Raw genomic sequence first — 20,076 nt, 5'->3', positions numbered from 1 at the left:
CAGGAGCCGCCGCCGCCCCACGTCGCCGCCGCCGCAGCCCCGCCACCCCATGCCGCCCCGTTGCTGCCCCATCGCCGCACCGGAGCCCCGCCGGAGCCGAGCCAAGGTAGCCGCCGCACCGCCCCGGTTTTCTAAAGAAAAATCGTTCGGGTTTTTTTAGAAACCCTAGTTTTCGTTTTTTTAAATAGATCGGTTTTTCTCCGGTTTATTTATTTAGCGAGTGTTTGCTCATTCGTTTGTTTTAACGAACGCATTCTTCGTTTAGATCCAGATAACGAACGTTCATTCGTTAATCTGTTCGTCGTTTTTCTTTTTCTCGGTTTTATTCCGCGATTTTTCTGATCGCGATTTCGGATCTGACCTTAATTTCTGTTTTTCTTCTCGCTTGTTTGTCGGAATCAGGCGATTCAAGCGCCTGGAGTTTCGTCTCGAAACCGTCTTTCCGTTTAATCAACTCAAACAAGTTTTCGTTACAGTAAAATTTGTCCTAGTTTCAGATTAGTAAACGAAGCTTCTTTCTTTCGCCGTTTGACTTTCGTTGCTCCGTTTGATTTGATTCTTTTTGCGTACCGGAGTTCTTAAGTTGAACTTTCTGGTCAACCTCTCTTATTTGAGTTTTGTTTGTGCATCCTTGCTTGTTACTTATGTATGTTATTGTTTGCTTGCAATAGAATTCCCGGAGTGCGAAGCGTGTTACTACGAGTCTTTAGGATTCGCGGATCGTCAGCAAGGCAAGTAACACTTTGATCATATCCCATTATTACCCAGTTTTTATGCATTAGTTCCAATCCTGAAACATTGCATGATTAGGATATCATTAACTTGGGGGTTGGGAAGTAGTTGCTGAGGTAGAACCTATTGCCCTGTTATATTCAAACCCTTGGGAGTTACTTCTACGTATTGCTTATATTGCTATGCTATGTTCGTAGACGTGGTTTGGGTTTGAGTGAAATTCATGTCAGATGAGAGATTGTTAATTAATGGTTCAACTTAAGGTGGCAACTTAATCAAACAACTGGGTGGATTGAGGCACCTGGGGAACCGAGTGTTGTCTATTTTTTTGGAAATCCCGGGGTACCCGTGTGATCTTCCTATGGACCGCCACCCAGGCTCAAAGGGAACTGAGATGATTCATGCTAGAAACTTCCATGTGCAGCCACAAGCTATTATGGGCTCTAGCATAGTTGAGTAGTTACGTGAAGCTCTTGAAGAGGTAGATCAGCAGGTAGTGGTTTTTTTTGTAGGTTCGGTATGGTCTACCCGGAGTAGAGAGTTAACGTTCCCGAAAGACTGTGTCTCGGTCATCCGTTTCTCAAACGCCATGTAGTGCGAGAAATCCAACGGAGGCAATTGTGTCTTGTGGGGAAAAGTGCGCAAATCTCTGTGGAGTGTACAAACTAATCATGGTTAGCCGTGTCCCCGGTTATGGACAATTCTTGAGTATCTAGTACTTGGGTTATCACATGTATCTCACCATGTTTAATTAATACTGTTGGGTTGTTAATCACTTTAATTGGGATTGAGTTGCGGTTACCTTCTCAATGATGTTTCAACCACCATAGTTAAATTAAAATCTGTTCCTTTGTTGTAGGAAAAATTGGCTTTTCGCAAAACTATAACCATAGAGCTTTCCACCAGCCAAATATGCATGTAGTGATAACATTATTCCGTTTCTGCTTTACTATGTTATATTGCCAGCATATTCCATGTGCTGACCCGTTTTCGGGCTGCAACGTATTATGTTGCAGACTTTTCAGACGAGGAGTAAGGTTCGTTAGGTCGTTGCCGTGCCGCTCAGCTGTGCCGTTGGAGTTGATGGACTCACCTTATCTTTCGAGCCTTCCGCTCTTATTGCATATGGCCTTAAGCCATATTCGTGTAATAAGTTCTCTTTGAGACATTCGATGTAATAAGTGTGTGATTTCTACTCTGTTATAAATCCTTCGAGTACTGTGTGTGTCAGCATTACCGATCCAAGGATGACATTGAAGCACAGAGACTTGACCATCTGAGGTCGGGTCGCTACAAAAGAAGACCTCTTAGGATACCAAATGCCAAAATTTGGTGTATGTATTAGGTATCTCACTATCCTTTTCACAGCCTTAAGATGACATTCTTTGGGGGCCGCTTGATATCGTGCACACATGCACACACTTAGCATAATATCGGGACGGGATGCACATAGATATAGCAATGAACCAATCATAAAGCGATAAACCTTTTGGTCAACTAATTTTCCATCCTTGGTCAAGTCAAGATGTCTACTAGTAGGCATAGGAGTTTTCATACCTTTGCTTTCTTGCATGTTGAACTTCTTGAATAAGTCCTTGGTATACTTTGTTTGGGAAGCAAAAGTACCCCCCTTAGTTTGCTTGATTTGTAGACCAAGAAAGAACTTGAGTTCACTCATCATGGATATCTCAAACTTCTCCCACATTAGCTTTCATAACTTCTCACTAAAATGAGGGTTATCTGAACCAAATATGATATCATCGACATAAATTTGGCACAACAAATAATTCACCATTAACCCTTTTCGTAAAAAGAGTAGAATCAATCTTCCCAATCTCAAAGCCTTTTTCAATAAGGAACTTGGTCAAGCATTTATACCACGCTCTAGGAGCTTGTTTAAGACCATAAAGAGCTTTTTGAAGTTTGTAAACATGGTCATGTTTCTTAGGATTAACAAAGCCGGGAGGTTGTTTAACATAAACTTCCTCCACAATTTCACCGTTTAGAAAAGAACTTTTAATATCCATTTGGTACAAGGTGATATCATGGTGATTAGCATAGGCAAGTAAGATGAAGATGGACTCAAGTCTAGCAACGGGGGCATATGTCTCACCATAGTCCATACATTCGACTTGAGTGTAGCCTTGGGCGATGAGACAAGCTTTGTTGCGGATGACTTTACCATCTTCGTCTTGCTTGTTGCGAAACACCCATTTGGTACCAATGATGTTGTGGTTGTTGTCGGGCTTCTCGACCAATGTCCACACTTGATTTCTCTAAAAGTTGTGCAACTCTTCGTGCATGGCATTTATCCAATCCCTATCTTCCAATGCTTCTTCAACCTTCATAGGTTCAATTCTAGAGATGAATGAATAATGTTCACAAAAATTAGCCAAAGGAGTTTTAGAGCGAGTGATTCTCCCGATTTGAATATCGTTGAAAATTTGTTCAACGGGATGGTCTCGTGAAACTCTTTCTCAAACTCGTGGGAGTTTTTGATTGGATCGGGGTCGAGCATCTTCTTCATCCTCTCGTTCTCCTTCTTGGCCTTCTTCATTGTTGACGTTGTCATTCTCTCGTCATGGTGGAGAAGGAGGTTGATGAGGTCCATCTTTGTGTACTTCCTCATTTTCTTCATCTTGACATGTCCCACTTGTGGATGCTTCCATGTCAACTCTTGGTTCACCTTGTCGTGAGGTAGAAGCTTCCAGTTGGACGGACGAGGTACACTCCTTCACCTTCGTTGGACAAATCTTGCCAATAGACAAGTCTTGGATTTCTTCCAAAGGGTCTTTATCTCCTACATCAATTGGCTATTGCTCTACTTGTGAGCCGTTAGATTCATCAAACTTAACATCTACCGTCTCTTCAACCTTTCGGGTGAAATTTTTGTAGACACGGTAAGCGTGAGAGTTTGAGCCATAACCAAGTAGGAAACCCTCATGAGATTTAGGAGCAAATTTAGAACGACAATGCTTATCAAGAATGTAACACTTTGAGCCAAATACTCTAAAGTATCCAACTTGGGGTTTGTTATCGGTGAGAAGCTCGTATGTCGTCTTACCGAGTAGCTTGTGAAGGTACAAGCGATTTGTTGTGTGACAAGCTGTCTCAACCGCTTCCGCCCAAAAGTGTTTTGGCGTCTTGTACTCATCAAGCATCGTTCTCGCCATCTCAATAAGAGTTCGGTTCTTCCTCTCAACAACTCCATTTTGTTGAGGCGTGTACGTAGCTGAGAACTCGTGTGAAATCCCTTCTTCGTTGAGAAAGGTATCCACATTTGTGTTCTTGAACTCCGTTCCGTTGTCGCTGTGAACCTTCTTGATCTTCACATCAAATTGATTTTGGGCCTTCCTAGCGATGTTCTTGAAGATCTTTTGGACCTGTGATTTATCGTCAAGAAAGAACACCCACATAAATCTTGAAAAACCATCGACTATGACTAGACCAAATGAGTTACCACCGAGACTTTTGTAGGCGTTTGTACCAAAAAGATACATATGAAGTAGCTCGAGCGGTCTTCTCATGGTCATGATGTTCTTCACGGGATGACTTCCTCCGACTTTTTTTCCTGCTTGACAAGCACTGCACAATCTATCCTTGTCGAATATAACATCTTTTACTCCAAGGATGTGATCACCTTTAATAAGCTTATCAATATTTCGCATTCCCACATGACCTAACCTTCTATGCCACAACCAGCCTTTCGAGGATTTAGCAATTAGGCAAGTTCAAGGTTGAGCCTTTTTAGTGAAGTCAACAATATATAGTTCACCTCTATGTATACCGGTAAAGACCATTTTATGATTATCTATACAAAACAGTTGGCAATCTACTTCTATAAATAGGACATTGAAACCAAAGTCAGCAAGTCTAGATACGGAAAGTAAGTTGTAGCCAAGAGATTCAATGAGCATAACATTTTGTACAGAGCTATCATGTGAGATGGCCACCTTACCAAGGCCAACCACCTTACCCTTTGAGTTGTTACCAAAAGTGACATACTTTCGAGGGTCGTCGTTTTCAGCAAGCTCACGAAACATATCTTTGTCTCCGGTCATATGATCGGTACACCCACTATGAAGAACCATTCCTTTCCTCCTTCCATGTAGCTGCGAATATTTGCCATAAGACAAAAGTGTCTCATAGACTCATCGAGATCAAGGTCACTATCATCATCCTCATCATAGTATCCATGTTCATCATAGTCTTGTGATGGATCACGTCATCACAATAGTCATCTTTATGAATTCTAATGGCTTCGTAGGTGATATTGCTAATGATTCCAACATCTCCTTTGGCACTCACAAGATTAGTAAGCTCAAATAGACAATCACCAAATTTGGGATCATTAGAACTCATCTTACTCAAGGCAATAGACTTGTGAAGGATCTCATCTAGGTTTGGAAATCATTCCTCAAGAAATCTCCATATGGTGTAGGCACAATCAAGAGCAGGCAAGCTAGCAAGCATGTTTCTAGGCAAACCTCTAGAGATTAAATTGATAGTTCTAAGATTACGGATCATGTCAATAGACTCATCAAGGGTAGGATGCAAAGGATCAACATGAGGTGCACAAGGGCTAGTAATGTACTTCTTCAAATGATATTCATTGAAAATCTCAAGCATCTCTATTTTCCACTCATGAAAGAACTCTCCATCAAGTATAGGCACTCTATGTCTAAGACTCCCCATCGTAGACTCATCTGTCTTCCTCCAAAGGTGTTTAAACCAAAGCAATGGAGACCATTTCTCTGATACCAATTGAAAGGATCGAGAAGAGGTGTCAAGCGGGGGGTGAATAGACTTCTATCAAAGAAAAGTTGCAGTTTTTATTTCCTTCAAGTTAATGTAGAGTTTTAGCACAAGTTTAAACATTCACAATACATTCAAGAAAGCATGGCAAGAGTATATGAGCAGCAGAAAGTAAAGCATGCAATTTGCAAGAATGTAAAGGGATGGGATTGGAGTGTGCAGACGCAATTGGAGACACGGAGATTTCTGGCGTGGTTCCGATAGGTGGTGCTATCGTACATCCACGTTGATGGAGACTTCAACCCACGAAGGGTAACGGTTGCGCGAGTCCACGGAGGGCTCCACCCACGAAGGGTCCACGAAGAAGCAACTTTGTCTATCCCACCATGGCCATCACCCACGAAGGACTTGCCTCACTAGGGTAGATCTTCACGAAGTAGGCGATCTCCTTGCCCATACAAACTTCTTGGTTCAACTCCAAAATCTTGATGGAGGCTCCCAAGTGACACCTAACCAATCTTGGAGACACCACTCTCCAAAAGGTAATAGATGGTGTGTTGATGATGAACTCCTTGCTCCTGTGCTTCAAATGATTGTCTCCCCAACACTCAACTCTTTCTCATAGGTTTGGATTTCGTGGAAAGATGATTTGAGTGGAAAGCAAGTTGGAGAAGGCTAGAGATCAAGATTTATGTGGTTGGAGTGGATTATATTGACCTCAACACATGAGTAGGTGGTTCTTTCTCAGAAAATGCATGCTGGAAGTGTAGGCATGTTCTGATGGCTGTCCTCAGGAATGAAGAGTGGGTGGAGGGATATATATAGCTTCCACACAAAATCTAACAGTTACACACAAACCACCAAACTCGATGGGACCGAATCAGGCAACTCGGTCAGACCGATTTAGTTCATAATGTGACTATTAGACGTTTCGGTGGGACCGATATGATCAACTCGATGGGACCAATGTGCTAGGGTTAGGGTAATACCTTGTCTCAGTTTGACCAATTACACAAACTCGGTGAGACCGATTTTGGTAATAAGCAAAACAGAGAGTTGGTCAAGCAAACTCGGTGGGACGGATTGCATATCTTGGTGGGACCAAAATTATTGCAATAGGTAACAGAGAGTTTGCAAGCCCATCTCGGTGAGACCGAGATCCCATCGGTGAGATCAAATTAATTAGGGTTTGTGGCAGTGGCTGTGTCAAGTGAACTCGGTGGCGTGATACGTCTCCAATGTATCTATAATTTTTGATTGTTCCATGCTATTATGTTACCCGTTTTGGATGTTTAATGGGCTTTATTATGCACTTTTATATTATTTTTGGGACTAACCTATTAACTGAAGGCCTAGTGCAAATTGCTATTTTTTTGCCTATTTCAGTGTTTCGTAGAAAAGGAATATCAACCGGAATCCAAACGGAATGAAACCTTCGCGAGGATCGTTTTTGGAACAAACGCAATCCAGGAGACTTGGAGTGGATGTCAAGAAAGAAGTGAGGAGGCCACGAGGCAGGAGGGTGCGCCCCAGGGGTTGGGCATGCCCCCACCCTTGTGGGCCCCTCGCAGCTCCACTGACATACTTCTTCCTCCTATATATACCCATATACCCTGAAAACATCCAGGAGCACCACGAAACCCTATTTCCACCGCTGCAACCTTCTGTACCCATGAGATCCCATCTTGGAGCCTTTTCTGGCGCTCCTCCAGAGGGGGAATCGATCACGGAGGGCTTCTACATCAACACCATAGCCTCTGCAATGATGTGTGAGTAGTTTACCATAGACCTTCGGGTCCATAGTTATTAGCTAGATAGCTTCTTATCTCTCTTTGGATCTCAATACAAAGTTCTCCTCGATTATCTTGGAGATCTATTCGATGTAATTCGTTTTGCGGTGTGTTTGTCGAGATCTGATGAATTGTGGGTTTATGATGAAGTTTATATATGAACAATATTTGATTCTTCTCTGAAATCTTTTTATGCATGATTTAAATATCACATTCTCGGTTTGAGATGCTTCATCTTTTCTTTTTCGGAGTTCGTTCATGATATCAAAATTCTCGATTTCAATTGTTTCATCTTTCTTTTTCCAGAGTTCCAAGCTCTCCCGGTTAACTCGCCGCGAAGCTCCATCTAAATCATTGCAAGGCTTCATCTTATTGTTTTCAAGATTCTTTTCTTTGCGACCATGTTTTTATCTATCTGGAGTTCTTCAAGAGTTTCTACATGCTGGTTCGTCAAGGATTCTTTTCATTCTTGAATTGTTCTTCAAGATATCTCTCGAAGTTATGATCCGCCAAGCTATACTCAAAATTAAACAGGGTGCTCAACACATGTTTTGTATTGAGGAGTTCAAGTATTCTTCATCGTGCATTCCAAAGTGCACTTCTTCCTACCTTATGTCTTGAGATGGTGTTATGTCATTCTTGTTAATTTCCCTTCGTGTTTCATGATTCCCATATGTCAAGAAGGACATATTCTAAATCCATCATTTTTCTCTTCGTTCAAGAGACTGTTTCAACCAATCAATCTTTTTGTTGGAGTTATATTGGGTTATATTTCACCTCAAGTTTTCCCTAAGGATTGTTCCTTTTATGGTTCTTATAAATGACCCAGGTTCTTCATTTATCCTCCCGGTGAAATAGGTTTCTCGTCTCCTTGTTGATATCAACCCAATCTATTATTTTCGTTAGTGCCAGAATTTACCTCATAGTTTTGAGATGTTCTCCATAAGCCCACTACAAGCTTGTTCTTTTCATGGTTGATTTTCCAACAACTCCATTCAACCTTTTCTTCGTAAGCATGCTCTTTCAATTTTATTTGCGAGAGTTGTCATTCGTCTTCTCCGTTCTTTTCTTTCCAACCATTTAGCTTTCCATTCATTTGTTCTGGAGGCATGGTGATGTTGCTCTCTTTGTCCCTTCATTTCGTTTTGCCAAGATCATGCTCTTTCCTTTGCCTATCCATTCAACCGGAGCGTCGTGTCCTTCAGTCAAGTTCTCTCATCTTATCAAGTATTGCCTCCCGTCTCAACCGGAGTGCTGTCGGAAATCTTTCTTACCCATTGTGCCATTCTTTCAATTATTCTGGAAGCAGTGTGTTGTTGATTTCATCATGTATCCTCTCATCTTGTCAAGTTCATGATTCTAATTCCTTCCATTTACAGTCAGAGTGCTGTACAAATTATATCATTCTTTTTCCTCCTCTATCTTGTTTTAACCGGAGTGTTGTGTCTATCATCCCTCTTCTAACCGAAGTCTCATCCAAGTGCTTTCATTTTGCCAAGTTCATATTATTGCCTTCCATTTCCAACCGGAGTGTTGTCGTAATTCATCTATATTGTTCCTTGTACTTCTCGTTTCAACCGGAGTGCTTGCATGTACTTCTTGTCCATTGCAACCCTTTTCTTATGCCTTTCAACCTACAAGGTTACAGTAATGTTCCTTGTTCCTTTGTTCTAACGGATTGTTTTCAACTTTCTTAATCCTCGTTGTATTCTTTCTTTCAATTTGTTCAACCTCGCAAGGTTCTTTGGTTTCACTCATTTGTCAAGGAATCAACTTAGTTTTACCTCTTCTCTTTCTCTTCCGTTTCTCTCCGGAGCCATCCTAGATCTTGGGACGAGATCCTCTTGTAGTGGTGGAGTGTTCTAACACACCGACACCGATGAGCCAGGTGTCTCCCAATTATTTGCCATCATTGCCTTGTTATTTTCTTGCTTGTTGCATCTTTCCATGTCATCATCCGCATTGCATCTGCATGTTTTCAAAACTTGCATCTGTCCGGTTTCCCGAAGTTCTCTATGTTGTCCGTTCTGACCCCAGACACACTTGCACGCGCCCGCAGCACATACTAAATATTATTTTATAAGTGGCTAGAAAATGTTCTCGGAATGGGTTGAAAGTTGGTGTGCGGTGTTGTTTTCTTGCTGGTAGGCCGCCTGCCAAGTTTCATCGCATTCGGAGTCCGTTTGACGCCCCAACGGATAACTATAGCGACAATATAGTCTGAAAACCCATGCCGGGCCGCTTTCTCTTCTCTCCTCTCAGTCCAAGCCCTTCTTCACAGCCCATCGAGCCCACCTACCTACCCCCTCCAACCGGAAGTGTCCAATCGGTATCGAAGGGTCCAGAAACAACCCCTAGACCCAAACCCTAGCATTTTTTGCTATATATGGACACCCTCCTTCCAAATTTGGCATCCCCTAGTCTCCACCTACCTCCAGCCACCTACCCTCCTCAATTTTCGTGCCTGCCCGCTTCCCCGCCGCCACTTGGCACGCCGCCATTCACCAGCCGCCGCCAGCCCCCACCAGCGCCGCCACCCTCGGCCTATCGCATCGCGCAACCTATCCCCAGCGCCTCCCCACACCCTTACGCCGCTGCGTGGCCTGCCAGGACCCAGATCGGGGCCCTGGAAGCCCATCTATGCCCGAAGCACCGCCGCTGCTCCTCCTACAGCGCTCGATCCAATCTGGATCGAGGCAACTGCCTCCGCCCCAAGCGCCACCCCGCGTCTGCGCCGCACCCCGTCAGCATCACCGACGGCCACAAGAGACCTCGTCTCCATCAAGCTCCACCGGAGGACCTCCCAGGCCGATCCTGCTCCCTCTCCTCTTCTCATTTTCCCTTCGCGCTCCCTCTCACCCCGATCCCTCTTCCCGCAGGACCTCTTGACGTCGCCATGGAACCTGATGCCTCAGGCAACCCTCACCGGTGCATGCCCCTACCATTGCCTGCCGGATCTGGATGAGCTCCTCTGGTTCGGCCATCCCCAGCGTCGTCTTTGCTTCCTGCTCCAAGCCCAGCTCGCCGGAGCCCTGCGCCTTGGTCGCGCCTGCCTACGCGCGCATGTGCATGCGAGCACACGCACAGCTACTGTGCGTTGACCGCATGTGGATTGCGCCCTCCTCAAGGCCCAGCAACCGCTCCCAGCGAGCGGCACTGAGTCGGCCTACCTCCTACGCGCCATGGGCCGCACCAGCTGGCCCAGCTGTGCGTCCTCCTCCCGGCCTGCCTCGTCCACCGACTAGGCCTCAGCCCTTGGTGAGGCCACCACCAGCGCCTCCTTTTTCTTCTATTCTGTCGGACCTCTTCTTAGATTCGGCCCATATAGTGTTTTTTCCCTATCCGCGGTTTAGACATTATCTAGTGTTTTACAGTTTTGCAGAAAAACCCTCATGTTTCATGCATATAATAACTCATGAACCGTGCATCATATTGAAATGTTTTATATATGTGACATGCTTAGAATTTCATCTAGTTTCATAATTTGCAACTTTCATCCATATTAAAAATGTTTAAATGTGTTGTTTGTTTAATTTGCTTAAATGCCATGCTAAAATGCTTTATTTCACAACTTAATAACCGTAGCTCCAAATTTAATAAACTTTATATGTAAATGGGGCAAAAAATGCATAGATTAACATGGTGTACTTACTTTGCATGATTAACAACTCTAAAATTATGTTTAGGGTAGAACAGTAGCTAATTCGAAATATGCATATGAGGATTTTCCGGAATTGTTGTTGTTGTTGTTGTTGTTTCTGGCCTCATTTAAACTTGCTTAAATATGTAGTTTACTTTTGCTTCACCTCTTGCCATGTTTAACAACATTTAATATTGCTGGGTACATAATGGGAGAGAACTAAATAATTGATGTGGTGTTTCGTCAATACGCAACTCGTTGCATATTGAGCTCCACTTAATTTGTAGTATTGTTTGTGCACTTTGCCATGCCATGTTTCATTAAATCGGACATGCATCATACTTGGTTGTGCATCATGCCATGTTTATGTGATGGTTGTTTACCATGTTGTTTGCTTCCTTCCGGTGTTGCTTCTTCTTGATAGTTCTGGTAACGTTGCGTTTGTGAGGATCCGTTCGACTACGTCCGTTTGTCTACTTCATGGACTCGTTCTTCTTCCTTGCGGGATTTCAAGCAAGATAATCATACCCTCGATATCACTTATATCTTTGCTTGCTAGTTGTTCGCTCTATCACAATGTCGCGCTACCTACCACTTGTTGTATCATGCCTCCCATATTGCCTTGTCAAGCCTCTAACCCACCTTCCTAGCAAACGATTGTTTGGCTAAGTTACCGCTTTTGCTCAGCCCCTCTTATAGAGTTGCTAGTTGTAGGTGTCTTGCAGTTTGTTCCATGTTGGAACATGGATATGTTGGGATATCACATTATCTCTTATTTAATTAATGCATCTATATACTTGGTAAAGGGTGGAAGGCTCGGCCTTTTTCCTGGTGTTTTGTTCCACTCTTGCCGACCTAGTTTCCGTCATACCAGTGTTATGTTCCTTGATTTTGCGTTCCTTACGTGGTTGGGGATTTATGGGACCCACTTGACAGTTTGCTTTGAATAAAACTCCTCCAACAAGGCCCAACCTTGGTTTTACCATTTGCCTACCTACCACCTGTACATTTCCCTTGGGTTCTGCAGACTCAATGGTCATCTTTATTTTAACCCCCCCGGGCCAGTGCTCCTCTGAGTGTTGGTCCGAACCGAGTGGCCTGCGGGGCCACCTCGGGGAAACTCGAGGGCCAGTTTTACTCGTAGCCTATCTCATCCGGTGTGCCCTGAGAACGAGATATGTGCAGCTCCTATCGGGATTTGTTGACACAGTCGGGTGGCTTTGCTGGTCGTACCATTGTCAAAATGTCTTGTAACCGGGATTCTGAGACTGGTCGGGTCTTCCCGGGAGAAGGAATATCCTTCATTGACCGTGAGAGCTTGTCATGGGCTAAGTTGGGACACTCCTGTAGGGTATAAACTTTCGAGAGCCGTGCCCGCGGAATTTATTAATGTCTGGTTGTAGAGAACTTGACACTTGACTTAATTAAAATGCATCAACCGTGTGTGTAGCCGTGATGGTATCTTTTCGGTGGAGTCTGGGAAGTGAACACGGTCTTGTGTTATGCTTGAACGTAAGTAGTTTCAGGATCACTTCTTGATCACTTATGGCTTTTTGACCGTTGTGTCGCTTCTCTTCTCGCTCTTATTTGCGTATGTCAGCCACCATATTTGGTTTAAGGGTTTTGGATGCACAAGTAGTAACACTACTTAGTGCATGTCGACGTTCTGGGAACGGGGGTCCCCAGACTTGCCTGCCTGCGGCCCACGGCGTGGCTTTGCTAGCAGGCCTGTATGACCCATCTTCATCAACAAGACATTCAAGACCCTCGCAAGGGGCCAAGCCTCGTGAGGCGGATGACACAAGACCTCCAAAGGAGCGGCCTCACCCGGCTGGCCCGCGAGGGGCGGAGAGTTCAAGCCACGGCAAACCTCGCGAGGTTCTCATGACGTGAGCCATGCCGATCGAGACCAGGCGGGTGCCAGGCGGGTGCCTGCACGCGCGGCGTCCTTGTTTCATCTTTGGTGCTAAGGATGCAGGCGCAGGCACGGAGTACCGAGGCGTCAAGCAAAGGTTTCCATATCGGTGCAATGAGGCCAAGACCAGACGGACGGCAAGACAGAGGTCACCATGGAGCCTAAGGCGGCATCACCACCAGAGCCTTTTGCTGGCGAAGCTGCTTTTGTCAGGATAAGTTGTACTAGTTGTCCCCTTTCAAATTTGCTGTTGTTGGCTCCCTTCCGCTCAATATTTGGGGAGAGGACCAGGAACTCTATAAATAGGATAAGCCACCACTGTAGGAAGAGGAGGGAGGCGGAGAGAGAGTCAGTTCATCCTCACACCCACCCAGCACAAGAACACCTCACCTCAGGAGGCTGTTCTTCCCTTTATACTGTTCATCCTCAGCCCAACAGGCAATCCACCACCACCACACTGGAGTAGGGTATTACACCACAACGGTGGCTCGAACCAATATAAATCTTGTGTCCTTTGTGTTGCGAGTTCGTCGAATTAGTCCGTAAGATATTAGCTGAGCTAGGACATGGATCGATAGGGGGGAGATCTTCGCGCGCACCCCAGTGTTTGAACCTTAAGGGTTTTGCCAGAACTTGTGATCCAACATTTGGCGCGCCAGGTAGGGGTGCGCCGAAGCTTCCCTTCCGTCGCTTCCCGTCACATCGCTTCATCGTCTCCATGGCGGATGCACGCCGTGCTCGCGCCAAGCGCCGGGCTGCCCTCGCCACCCGCGTTGCTCAGACGGTCCCTATCGGCATGCCACCCCGTCGCTCTCCATCGCCTACCGCCAACGCCGCCACCGGCCCGACGGGGAACGAGCAGCAAGCATCCTCGCTGCACCCCTCGGTGCGACCGGATGGCTGCACCGCCACTCCATCACCGACTCCCGCTGGTTCGTCGTCTCACGCTCGCTGCGTTCCCACGGACGCACGGGCCGCGCTCCTCATGGCGCACGAGCTCCTGCGCTACCGCCCGGTCGACGACCTCTACGAGGACTCGCTTGACCGCATCGTCGAGCTTGTCCGCGCCGCAGGAGGCTCCCCTGCGCCCTCCTACTCTCTGCCTCATCCTCCGCCGGCCACGGGCGACGCGGCTCACGAAGCACCTCCACCACCTCAGCACCAAGATGGCGCCCTAGCGCCAAGGCGTGCGGCTCCACGGCGTGAGCCACCGCGTCCGGTGCCCGTGCGTGAAGAAAGAAGCTATCAAGAAGTACCTCAACCGCAAGTGAACGCTCTACCACTCCTCGCATCGCCGCGCCAGGATCGTTTACTACGGCAAGGCCCCGCGCTACTTGCCGTAGCGGCGCGTGGGCGCCAAGACCAAGTTCCACGTCCAAGGCGGGCCCTGGTGACCACGGCTGGCTGCCGCGCCTTCACCCCCGAGCTGTGTAGCGTCGCCTGGCCGGGGAAGTTCAAGCCAGATCTGCCTCCTTGCTACGATGGCACCCATGACCCCACGGAGTTCCTGTAGCTCTACGAGCTGAGCATCGAGGCGGCCAAGGCGACGAGAAAGTCATGGCGAACTGGTTTCCCATGGCTCTCAAGGGTGGCGCCCGCGCCTGGCTCCTGAACTTGCCTCCAGGCTCAATTTCCTCCTGGGACGAGATGCGCAACCACTTCATCACCAACTTCCAGGGCACGCGCGATCGCCCCCCGGTCGTGGGTGACCTGCGCTGCATCAAGCAACAACCAGGAGAGACCCTGCAGAAGTACATCCAGCGCTTCAACAACGCGTGAATCAAGATCCCCAAGGTGACTGACGAGGTTGTCATCTCCGCGTTCTCCGATGGCGTCCGCGACATCAAGATGAAGGGGCAGCTCTCCATCCACGACAAGCTGTGTACGACCTTGGAACTGTTCAACATCGCGACCAAGTGTCCAAGAGCTGAGGAGGGGCGCCTCTCCCTCCTTGAACTCCCTACTGCGGACCCAGAAGGGAAGAAGACCAAGGCCAAGGATGTGAAACGCAAAGGAGTGGCCGTGCTCGTGGCGGAGCCAGACACCAAGCGCGGCCGAGATCCTCCCAAGTCATCCAAGAGCAGCCGACCATTCTGCGCCTTCCATAACATGCATACCCACATCACCAGCGATTGTCAAGAGCTCAGAGCCATCCAAGAAGTATGCTTCAGTCGACGCCCCGAGCGCAGCGACCGGAGCTACGGCCGAGGAGGAGGACGTGGTGGCAGATGCTGGGACGACCGTGGCTCGCGCCAGGAGTGGCACGACCGGCCTCGTGAGGACCGCTGGTAGGATCAGCCCCACGAGGGCGCCTGGAGGGACCAGCCTTGTGAGGACCGTCCTCAAGGCAACGTTGGCCTTCCTCTACTACCGCCACCACCTAGAAGGAATGACGACCACCATCAAGATGAGGGGCTGGGGGCTTCCAGGAGCCGCGCGCTATCGCTTGCATCTTGGGCGGAGCTCAAGCCCCAGCCTCGCAGCGTATCTTCAAACAGTTTGCTCGCAAAGTGAATGTAGTATTGCCAAGCTCGAGGCCACACGCCTGCTCAGATGGTCTAGGTGCCCCATCATGTTCAATTCGGCAGATCAGCTCAAGTGCGCAGCTACTGCAGGCGTCCTCCCAATGCTTTGTTCACCAGTCATCAGCAACGTGCAAGTTACCAAGACCCTCATCGACGGCGGCACAGGGCTCAATGTCCTGTCCGCCGACACGGTACCGCATGCCTTAGAAGCTCCTCCTCACGCTCCTAGTGGCCCCGTGAAAGCTGCGGCACTACTTCTAGGGCCACCCCATCAAGGTCGTCTCAGCTTACCCATTGGAGCGAGTGCTCAGGAGCCCCAACTTTGCCGGAAGAGTCGTTGAATGGAACATCGAGTTACAAGCTTTCTAGTTGGAGTTCAGTACTACCAGGGTCATCAAGGGAGCCGCGCTTGCTGATTTCGTGGCAGAATGGAAAGACGCCCCGGCGCTTGAGGAAGGCGAAGACCGGTCCCGCTCACCGTGAACCGAGGCGCCTGACGGCTGGGTCATGTATTTTGATGGTGCCTTCGCACGCCAAGGAGTGGGGGCTGGAGCAGTGCTCATCTTGCCCACTCAGGACAAGCCCTACTACTCCGTGCAACTCTACTTCCAGCAGGGCGAGAAGGTCTCCAACAACATTGCAGAATACGAATGCCTCATAGCCAGCCTGAAGACTATGGTAGCACTGGGGGTGAAGCGTCTCACTATCAAGGGCAACTCACAGCTCCTTGTCAATTTCTCCATCAAGGTATACGAGCCGAAGGACGAGCACATGGAAGCATACCTCGCGGAGGTGCGCAATATGGAGAAGCAATTTTTGGTCCTGGAGTTGTAGCACGTGCCCCGTCGCACCAACAAGGAAGCTGGCGATATCGCCAGAAGAGCATCCAAGCGACAGCCCCAGGAGCCTGGCGTCTTTGAGGAGCGGCTCTTCAAGCCATCAACAATGCCACCGCTTTCAAGAACAGCTCAGCCTCGGGAGGAACTCCCGCAGCCGCCTACCACGGGAGCCCCCGCCTATGGCCCGACCTCAAGAGCGCACCTACTCCTGGCGCTCGAGCCTCAGGAGGGATGCTGGACCAAGGAATTCAACGAATACCTAATGCAAGGGATGTTGCCAGAGAAGGAGGAGGACGCGGAGCGCGTGGCCCGTCAGGCCACAACATACTACATCTGGGATGGTGAGTTATATAGGAAGCGACCAAATGACATTTCATTGTGTTGTATCTCGAGGGAACAGGGGAAAGAGCTGATAGGTGACATACACGGCGGGGACTATGGGGACCACTCATTGTCGCGAACCCTTGTCGGCAAGGCATTCTGAAGTGGATTCTACTAGCCTACAACACTCAATGATGTGGCTGAGCTGGTGAAGTGTTGCGAGGCCTGCCACTTCCATGCGAAGTAGATCCATCAGCCAGCTCAGGGCCTCTAGACCATTCCACTCTCGTGGTCGTTCGCAGTCTGGGGGCTGGATTTTCTAGGCCCATTTCCTCGGGCTCCTGGGCTATCGATACCTCTACGTCACCATCGACAAGTTCACTAAGTGGCCGGAGGTTGAAGCCATCCGCGCATCCCAACTGGCTCTGCGGTTAAGTTCATCAAGGGCCTCGTGAGCCGTTTTGGGGTCCCCAACCGCATCATCACCGATAATGGCTCGCATTTCACTAGTTATCTCTTCAAGTCATATTGTGCTAACCTTTGAACGTAGATCTGCTACGCCTCAGTAGCACACCCCAGGAGCAATGGCCAGGCCGAACGTGCCAACGCGGAGGTCCTGAGGGGCCTCAAGACCAGGACCTTCAAGAAGAAGCTCGAAGCCTATGGCAGGGGCTGGCACGACGAGCTCCAGTCCGTGTTGTGGTCGATCCGCACCACCACCACCAAGCCAACGGGCAAAACCTTGTTCTTCCTCGTCTACGGAGCAGAAGCAGTCCTCCCTCACGAGGTCAAGCATCACTCCGCACAGGTCCTGGCATTTGATGAGACGCAACAGGATGTCACGCGGGGTATGGACCTCATGCTGGGGGACGAACGTCTCCGCGAAGCTGCACTACGGGTGGCAAGATACCAGCAGGCGCTGCGGCGGTACCACTGTCACAGCGTCCGCTCTAGGACTCTTGAGGTGGGTGACCTCGTCCTGAGGCGGGTGCTCTCCAGGGATGGGCTTCATAAGCTCTCACCCATGTGGGAGGGCCCATTGAAGGTCGTCCACATCTCCTGGCCTGGCGCCGCGCGCCTGGAGACGCAGGACGGGGTACCCGTCCAGAATGCCTGGAACATCCAACACCTCTGGAAGTTCAACCCATGAAGAAAGGCCCAGTGCCTGTGAAGATGGCCCGGTGCCTATGAAGAAAGGCCCAGTGCCTGTGAAGAAAGGCCAAGTGCCTGTGAAGAAGGCCCGGTGCCTGTGAAAAAGGCCCGGTGCCTGTGAAGAAAGGCCCAATGCCTGTGAAGCAAGGCCCCGTGCCTGTGAAGAATCGCCGCCCGTGACACTCTCGTGTAATAATGAGTGGGGCTGTACACACCCCGGAGCCTCAAGACAGTCGCCCTTGGGCCTCGAGGGATCCCTCCCACGCCGAGTGGCAGCACTTAGCTCCGCGCTGGTGAGAAGACGTCAAAGACTAGACTAGGTGCCGAACGCGGCTTTTTATTTGCTTTCCGACCCTCTTTTAATTGAAATTTTCTTTCTGGTGTCTCTTGCTGGTCCCGTCTTATCGCTTTATGCCTCTGTTTCTGCCTTCATCTCTTTGGTCGACCTGTACTCTCCCTCGCGTCCCTCGCGAGGGGGCTGAACAGGTACCTTCGTGAGCTTCCTCCTTCTGTCTTTTCGTGAGGCACCCTCGTTCCAGCCCACAAGCTGGCGCACCTCTCCTAGTCCATGCCCCATGGGTATCACGATGCAAGGCGCCGGGTCAAGGCCAGCGGGGCCTATGACCAAGCCCCGGGTGAATGATAAACATGTTGATGATTTTTTTGCAGTTCCTAAGCTCATATCAGGACAAGGAGGCCTCGACAGGTACTAGGAAGCAAGCACCTCGTGAGGAGGAGGCCACTCAAAACAAGTCGAGCTAAGTTATCCCTACTGAGGGAGTCCTGGATTAGGGGGTCTCCGGACAGCCGGACTATATCCTTTGGCCGGACTGTTGGACTATGAAGATACAAGATTGAAGACTTCGTCCCGTGTCCGGATGGGACTCTACTTGGCGTGGAAGGCAAGCTAGGCAATACTGATATGTATATCTCCTCCTTTGTAACCGACCTTGTGTAACCCTAGCCCCCTCCGGTGTCTATATAAACTGGAGGGTTTTAGTCCATAGGACAAAAGACAATCATACCATAGGCTAGCTTCTAGGGTTTAGCCTCTCCAATCTCGTGGTAGATCAACTCTTGTACTACTCATATTATCAAGAATAATCAAGCAGGACGTAGGGTTTTACCTCCATCAATAGGGCCCGAATGTGGGTAAAACATCGTGTCCCCTACCTCCTATTACCATCCTCCTTAGACGCACAGTTCGGGACCCCCTACCCGAGATCCGCCGGTTTTGACACCGACATTGGTGCTTTCATTGAGAGTTCCTCTGTGTCGTCGCCGTTAGGCTTGATGGATCCTTCTATCATCGATAGCGATGCAGTCCAGGGTGAGCCTTTTCTCCCCGGACAGATCTTTGTATTCGGCGGCTTCGCACTTCCGGCCAACTCACTTGGCCATCTGGAGCGGATCGAGAGTTACGCCACTGGCCATTAGGTCAGGTTTGGAAACTTAAACTACACGACCGGTATCCGCGGAGACTTGATCTTCGACGGATTCGAGCCCCTACCTAGTGCGCCACACGGCCACGATGAGCATGATTTAGCTCAGCCATCGGACAGTGTCCAGGAGATCGCGCCGGCAACCGCTTCGACCCTCAATTCGGAGCCAGCTGCGCCTTCCATGGGTGGGTGGATAGACCCCACCACAGAGGCCGCACTCTCATCGGCGATCGAGCCGAGTATCGACCTTACCCTTCATGAGAGCCGTGATGCCGAACTGTCGGATTCCTCCCCGGCCACGGAGCCCCAACCGCCTGCGCCCGTGCCTATCGAATCCGATTGGGCGCCGATCATGGAGTTTACCTCTACGGATATCTTTCAGCACTCGCCCTTTAGTGACATATTGAACTCATTAAGGTCTCTCTCCTTATCAGGAGAATCCTGGCCGAACTATGTCCGACAGGATTGGGATGCAAATGACGAAGAAATTTGCCACCCACCCACCACCCACTTAGTAGCCACTTTCGAAAACTTAATCGACATGCTCGACTTCGACTCCGAAGACATCAACTGCATGGACGACGATGCGGGAGGCGAAGAGGAACCACTGCCCACCGGGCACTGGACAGCCACCTCATCATATGATATATACATGGTGGACACACCCAAAGAAGGCAATGGTGATGAGACAGCGGAGGATGACCCCTCCAAGAAGCAACCCAAGCGCCGGCGTCAGCGGCGCCACTCTAAGTCTCGCCAAAGCAAAAGCAGTGACCCCGGCACATGAGATAATAGCACTCCGGACAGTGCCGAAGACGACAACAATCCCCTCCAGCAAGATCTAGGTTAGGGGGATGGAGAAGCCAGCCCTCCAGAGAGAGCGGCAGATGGAGAGGAGGAGGATGAGAATTACATTCCTCCCTCTGAAGACGAGGCAAGCCTCGACGATGACGAATTCGTCGTGC

Source organism: Triticum dicoccoides, chromosome 7A (genome assembly GCF_002162155.2).
Source record: "Triticum dicoccoides isolate Atlit2015 ecotype Zavitan chromosome 7A, WEW_v2.0, whole genome shotgun sequence".
NCBI classification, from domain to species: Eukaryota; Viridiplantae; Streptophyta; class Magnoliopsida; order Poales; family Poaceae; genus Triticum; species Triticum dicoccoides.
The sequence above is the reverse complement of the archived record's forward strand: the minus strand, read 5'-3'. Positions refer to the sequence as shown.